Source organism: Narcine bancroftii, chromosome 4 (assembly GCF_036971445.1).
Source record: "Narcine bancroftii isolate sNarBan1 chromosome 4, sNarBan1.hap1, whole genome shotgun sequence".
Classification (NCBI taxonomy): Eukaryota; Metazoa; Chordata; class Chondrichthyes; order Torpediniformes; family Narcinidae; genus Narcine; species Narcine bancroftii.
In genome coordinates, this window is record NC_091472.1 from 113,889,163 (window position 1) to 113,895,378 (window position 6,216).

The window sequence follows — 6,216 nt, forward strand, 5'->3', positions numbered from 1 at the left end:
TCAAAAAACCGAGATTGAAAGTCTCCACAAAACACCTTCAACACTGCCGGATAGCAAAAAGTAGACTTATAACCTTTATGCCACAAAACTTCTTTAACTGGATTAAATCGACGCCGACACTGAATAACCTCTTGACTCAAATCAGGATAGAAAAAAACTCTACTATTCTGAATCATTAACGGAGCTTGTCGCTGTCTCGCATTTTGCACTGCTAAACAAAGTATCGTTTCTCTGTCCAAATAATTCAAACATCGAATTATCACGGGTCTCGGTGATTGACCAGACAACGGTCTTCTTCTTAAGGCTCTATGACCTTTTTCCAATACGAGACCTTCAGAGAAAAATTCCTGCCCCAGTATTTGTGGAATCCATTCTGTAAAAAAACGAAGAGGATCCTGTTCTTCCATACCTTCTGGCAAACCAACAATCTTCACATTATTCCTTCTACTTTGATTCTCCAAATAATCCACTTTCCTCTCTAACTCCCTCTCACGTTCTCACAATTCTTTAATGGATTTTTCCACCTCCAACACTTTTTCTGTATTAGAAGCCACTTGCTGTTGATATTTCAAAAAAGCAGCCTGCAATTGTTTAAAATCCTCACAAGATGCTTCCACACATATTTTAACTGTATCCAGTTCCAAACTGAGCCTCTGAGACATTTCATTCAACATAGGCTGAATGATACGGCTTAGCTGTTTACATTGTAATTCAGAAAAGCTCAGCCCTGCTTTCTCTTGTGTAGTGGCAGAATCAGGTAACTGCAGCTTCTGCTGCATCTCAACCACAGGCAGTTTAACAGTTCTACTGCGGGTCTGGACTCCCAGCGACAGCACCCCGACTTCCTCAGGGGGCCGACGCTGTTCTCCTCCCACAACCCGTTGTTGTTTCAAAAACTCACGGAAAAGATCAAGATATTCAGGTTGGAACACTTCCTGGGGCATTTCAAGCAATGGAGTCGTCTTCTTGCGTGCCTCCTCCATTAAAGTCGGCAGGCTGCCAGAATCAGGATCCACATCGGGGGCACACGCACCTTCCTCCTGAGAACAGGTAATTCCAGCGATGTCCTCCTGGTGAGTGTAGTAGTCATTTTTTCAGCTCCCACAGGCAATCTCTGTGGTTTAGGCTTGAAAGAAAGCAAACCTGAAGTTGTAGCAGACTGTTTATGCTCTAAATCGTCAACACTCTGAAAATGTAGTTTCTTCTGTACTTAAGGTTTAATCTTTTTACCATTAATAGCCATAGCAATTCCTTGATACTTTAAACTAAGTTTTAAAAATTTTAAACCTGAAAACAAAGAGTTAAAAACGAGTTCTTAAAAGTCTGGCCAGAGAGGTCGAGATTACACGTCTAAACTCTACGCCATCTTGCCACACCCCCAAAATACAGTATCTATTGTTTGATGACACTTCTATTATCAGGCATACATATTTCCTTTTTCCTCAAAAGTAACCCAATGCAATAATGATCATTAACCAGCTTGGGAAATTTTGACACTGATTCCAAGAACTGCTGGTCTTCCTTTGAAGGTTCTTGGTCAACCCTGGGGCACTCAGTAAAGTCATTAATAAACTGCTGCTTCCACAGCTTTTCAAGACTCAATCAATATCTTGTTGACACTTTTAGCTGATTGATTTTAAACCTCTTTTTCCTAATGGTCCATTAATCATCCAACCAAGCACAATTTTGACAGTGTAAGGTCCATCTCCTTCACTCTATATCATATCTAGTGGCTCCAGAGCCTTTGGTACATCTGAACCAATCAGTAACTCAATCTCAGAGTCGATATTGCGTAAATGAATGTTTTTCATACACGTCCATGGTTCAGTGTTGTTTTGACTTGGGATGTTTCCTTTATGCACAGACATAGTCTTCTGAGTATATACACCTGGAAGTTCACAAAAATCATTACTATCCAGTCCAGCAATATCTAGGCCCAAAACCATGTTGGTTTCAATGTGTTTAACTTGTCCTATAGTTCTCAGTAGAATCTTTGTACTTCTTCCTTTAAGACAAAGCTTATTCTTTAGCCCCACAGTGCAAAATGATGCAATGCTTCCCAGGTCATGAAATGCAAGTACTCACTTCCTTTCTTGGCCTTGACCTGTACAGGTACTTTCAAAAGTTTGCAGTTATTTTCACTGGCCCCAGTTAGACCACTTGTCAATTCTGAGTCTTCAGCACATTTTTCAACTGTCTGTTTCCTTGTCGCTTTTCCTTTTCTGTATTCTTCTTTTCCTTGAAAATGTGTGATATCTTAAGATGTTTTTTGACTATATATATCACAGCTGAGTCGCTTTTTGCTGATGTGTCCTTTACATAGACAGCCAAAGCATATTCCATTATCCTTCAATAGTGATTTTCTCACTATGCATCTTCTTTTCCATCTGTGCCCGCTTTTCCAAATCGCGCTCATCATTACAGAACAAGCATTTCCTCACAACAGGCGAACTTTCATTTTTCCTTAATTTCTTTATCCGCCACTGTCAGAGAGGTGGCAAATGTACTTTTCTTCAGTTTTGGTTGAGGATACGATTTGGACTTCTCAACTTCTTTATTTACTGTTTGAGTACCTTTAATTCCATACAAGCATCTGTGACAACATCCACTTGCCCTTCAATGAACTCCACCAAATCCTTACAAGTAGCTGTCATATAGTTTCATTTTAGGAATTCAGCAACTTGACTTATACATAATTCTATCATCTGGTTATGTAATTTATTTACAATGATGACCATATTCTGAGGTATGTCAAACTCTCGAAGATGACCAATCTGCGTCATGATGTTGCAACATCATTCGTGTCCTCCAGTCTTATTAACAACCATGAAAGAGCCTTCTGTACATAAGCTGAAGAAATTTTAAACTTGTTGCCAAAATCCTTTTCCAGTAACCACATAAGTCTGTTTTAATGTTGGCAACTCTTTACAAGATCTTGTGGTGGTCTTCTCATGAACTGCTGTTAATATGAAGAATCCTCCTGGCTTTGTCACCTAATTTCAATACTGCATTCAAAGCTTTTTGTAAATGATTGGAATTCAAGAGGGTCATCATCAAAAATTAGAATCTCCCTCTCGGGCAGAGAAGAGAGAGTCTGTAACTGCATCAATGATGCAGCTATCTCATTTTGTCTTTTCGTACCTGGGCATAAATTACCTTGTTCACTGATTTCTAATACTTGCTGGGATTGTCTGGTATGACCATTGTGACAGATTATATTGTGTTTGTATTATATATAGATATGTTTTTTGTAGATACATTTGGGCAGGTTTTTTAGTGTATGTCACATGCAAACACTTCAAAACAAATCTCATTTAAAATAATGGAGCTCTGCTCAAGCCAGACAAGGCAGCTACTGAGGGCATTTGCAAAAACTTTGGAGAATGCCCAAGAGACTTCACTAATGATTTTTTTTTTGAAAAGCAACAGATGAAAGAGATTAGAGGAGTAGTTCGGAGCTACAGGCTGTCTGGGAGTGCAGCTTGCTGTTCTAAGAGTGTCATGTGTTTTTTTCAAGCAGAGAGAGTTGAACAGCTTTTTATCAGAGAGAGAGGGAGGGGGAGAGGGAGGGGGAGAGGGAGGGGGAGAGGGAGGGGGAGAGGGAGGGGGAGAGGGAGGGGGAGAGGGAGGGGGAGAGGGAGGGGGAGAGGGAGGGGGAGAGGGAGGGGGAGGGGGAGGGGGAGGGGGAGGGGGAGGGGGAGGGGGAGGGGGAGGGGGAGGGGGAGGGGGAGGGGGAGGGGGAGGGGGAGGGGGAGGGGGAGGGGGAGGGGGAGGGGGAGGGGGAGGGGGAGGGATCGGGATCAGTTCTGCAGTGTTACAGTGAGCAGCAGCAGGTGGGACTGGAATAGGACGCTGGAAAACCCCATTTGGAAGACAGATTGTGAATCTTAGTTCAGCCAGGTTTTGGGATCCTCTGGGCTCATAACATCATCCATAAGATGGCATTTGATTCCCATCTCTGTCCAATGGGGTCATCATTAGGGTTTGAGATCTGACTCCTTGCATCAACCTGATCATTTCGGGATCCTGCCTGGTTCATGACCAAACATGTCTTGTGACTGTGGCATTGGCTCAGCACCGAGTCTTAATCTGCTTAGTTCATGACTAAGGACATCATGTGGTTCTATCACTGGTTCAGCCCTATGCCTAGACCTGTCTATTTCAGACCCAAACCCATATTGTGATTGTAGCACTGGCTCGGCCTTGATATTCAATATTTCCTTTTAATGTTGTCCTTCCTCAAAGTGTGATGCTCTTAATAATTTACTTCCAGCACTAGATACCACTGAACCTTCTAGTGCTTTTGACTGACTTGTTAAACTGCAATTTCTGTTTCCAGATCCAGCAGCACTTGTTCACTCCGTAATTGCTCCTCCTGCTGTTCAAAGACATATCTCTCTTGCTCCTTCTGATCGAAGGCATATCTCTCTTGCTCCTTCTGATCAAAGGCATATCTCCCTTGAACCAATTGTAGCTCCCTCTTCCTCTAACTGTCTCTGGCATTTTTCTAAGTTGAATTTAAGGTGAAGGAATTTTTTTTTTTGCTTCAAGTGCTGCCACATCAGCCTGAATCTTTACACATGTCAATTCAGTACTTGTAAAACTGGAGCTTGATCCAGAACTCCTCTTACTTCTCTGCTTCCAGCATTTGACACACTATCCTTAGGTCCTATACTTCAGATGTTTCCATTTTGGATTGCTCATCCTCCACATCATCATCTTGCAAACCTTCAGCCATCTTCTTGGAGCTAATCTTAATTTTTATTATTGGTATCCACAGTAATTTTGAAGGAATTGTATCCCCAGCAACTGTAGCCTTCTTATCCTTATCCTCCCTCAGTCTTGCTTGAAGAGTCACTTTGTTTCCATTTGTCTCTAATTGCCGACTTCGCAATTCTTCTATAAGTTCCAATATCTTCATTTTCTCAACACATAGTTCTTTATATACTGCAACATTAAAACGGTCAAATAGAATTATTCAGAGTGCTTCCATGCTCTCCTGGCTCAAACAGCTTGTTTATCTAAAAGATGCAAAAAAAAACAGCCACAATCTTGAATAGCTGTTACTAGGAATTACTCATGGAATTCATGACAATATTTGCCAGCTAGCTTGCTGTCTCCTCCTCTCAGTCACTCGTTGCATTCAGGCACCAAACATGCACAACAATCTCTCCAGAACCAAAACAGTCCTCATGGGACAAGTGACAATTTCACCAAACTGTGTTCTAATTTAATAAATACACAGGAATTTCCAATAAGGCTTACTGCTTCTTCAGTGGTATTGGTGATGTTGATTTTTGTGCCCCCTTTATCGATCTGCTTTAAACAGAGCCCATTCGATCCAGTCTTCTCTTCCAAATCCAATTTCCAACTTTCTATATCTTCAGTTCCATCTTCTATTGACTAACAAGTCAATAATCTGAGTTCTTTTGACTAAATATTGCGACTATCTTCCTCTATAATCCCTTGGAAAGTATGGAGCGCCATTGTTTTGAGTCATTAAATGAAAAATCCATTCTAAAGTTGTGTTGAGTTTTTCACAATTTATTAGAACCTTATATGATTAGAACTATGATAAAGCAAATAAAACAATAACTTAAAATATTCAATAAAATGGACAAGAACACATTAAAATGATAAAACAGTCAAATAGAATTATTCGGAGTGCTTCCATCCTCTCCTGGTTCTGACAGTACAAAGCAAAGCTCAAACAGCTTGTTTACCTTAAACATGAAAAAAAAGCAGCCACAACCTTGAATAGCTGTTACTAGGAATTACTTATGGAATTTGTAAACAATATTTGCCACCTAGCTTGCAGAATATACTTGTAAGTTATTTTAACCCTTAAAATAATCTGAAAATGATTTTTCTGCAGCTAGATTAATGTCTCAAGTGATGCAGACTGTAGTTAAATGGCTGTTAAGCCACTTCAGAATTGTGAAAAGGGCTTTGTCGGGGGTAATTTTGAATTGGCCTGGCTTTTGGTGTTAACTCTTATGGCCAAGTTGTGAAAGATAGGTCGCAGTGGAGGAAAATGCGATATGACGTGGAAGATTTTTAGTGCTGATGTACCAGAAAATTAGAGATATGAATACTTGGAAATGAATAGTAAAAAATGTCTCTGTTGATAATGTTTGCATGGTTGCTTAATACAATGTAAAGGTTTGAATTTAGGTTTAATTGTTTCCTGTAAATAGTTTATGAACTGAAACATTT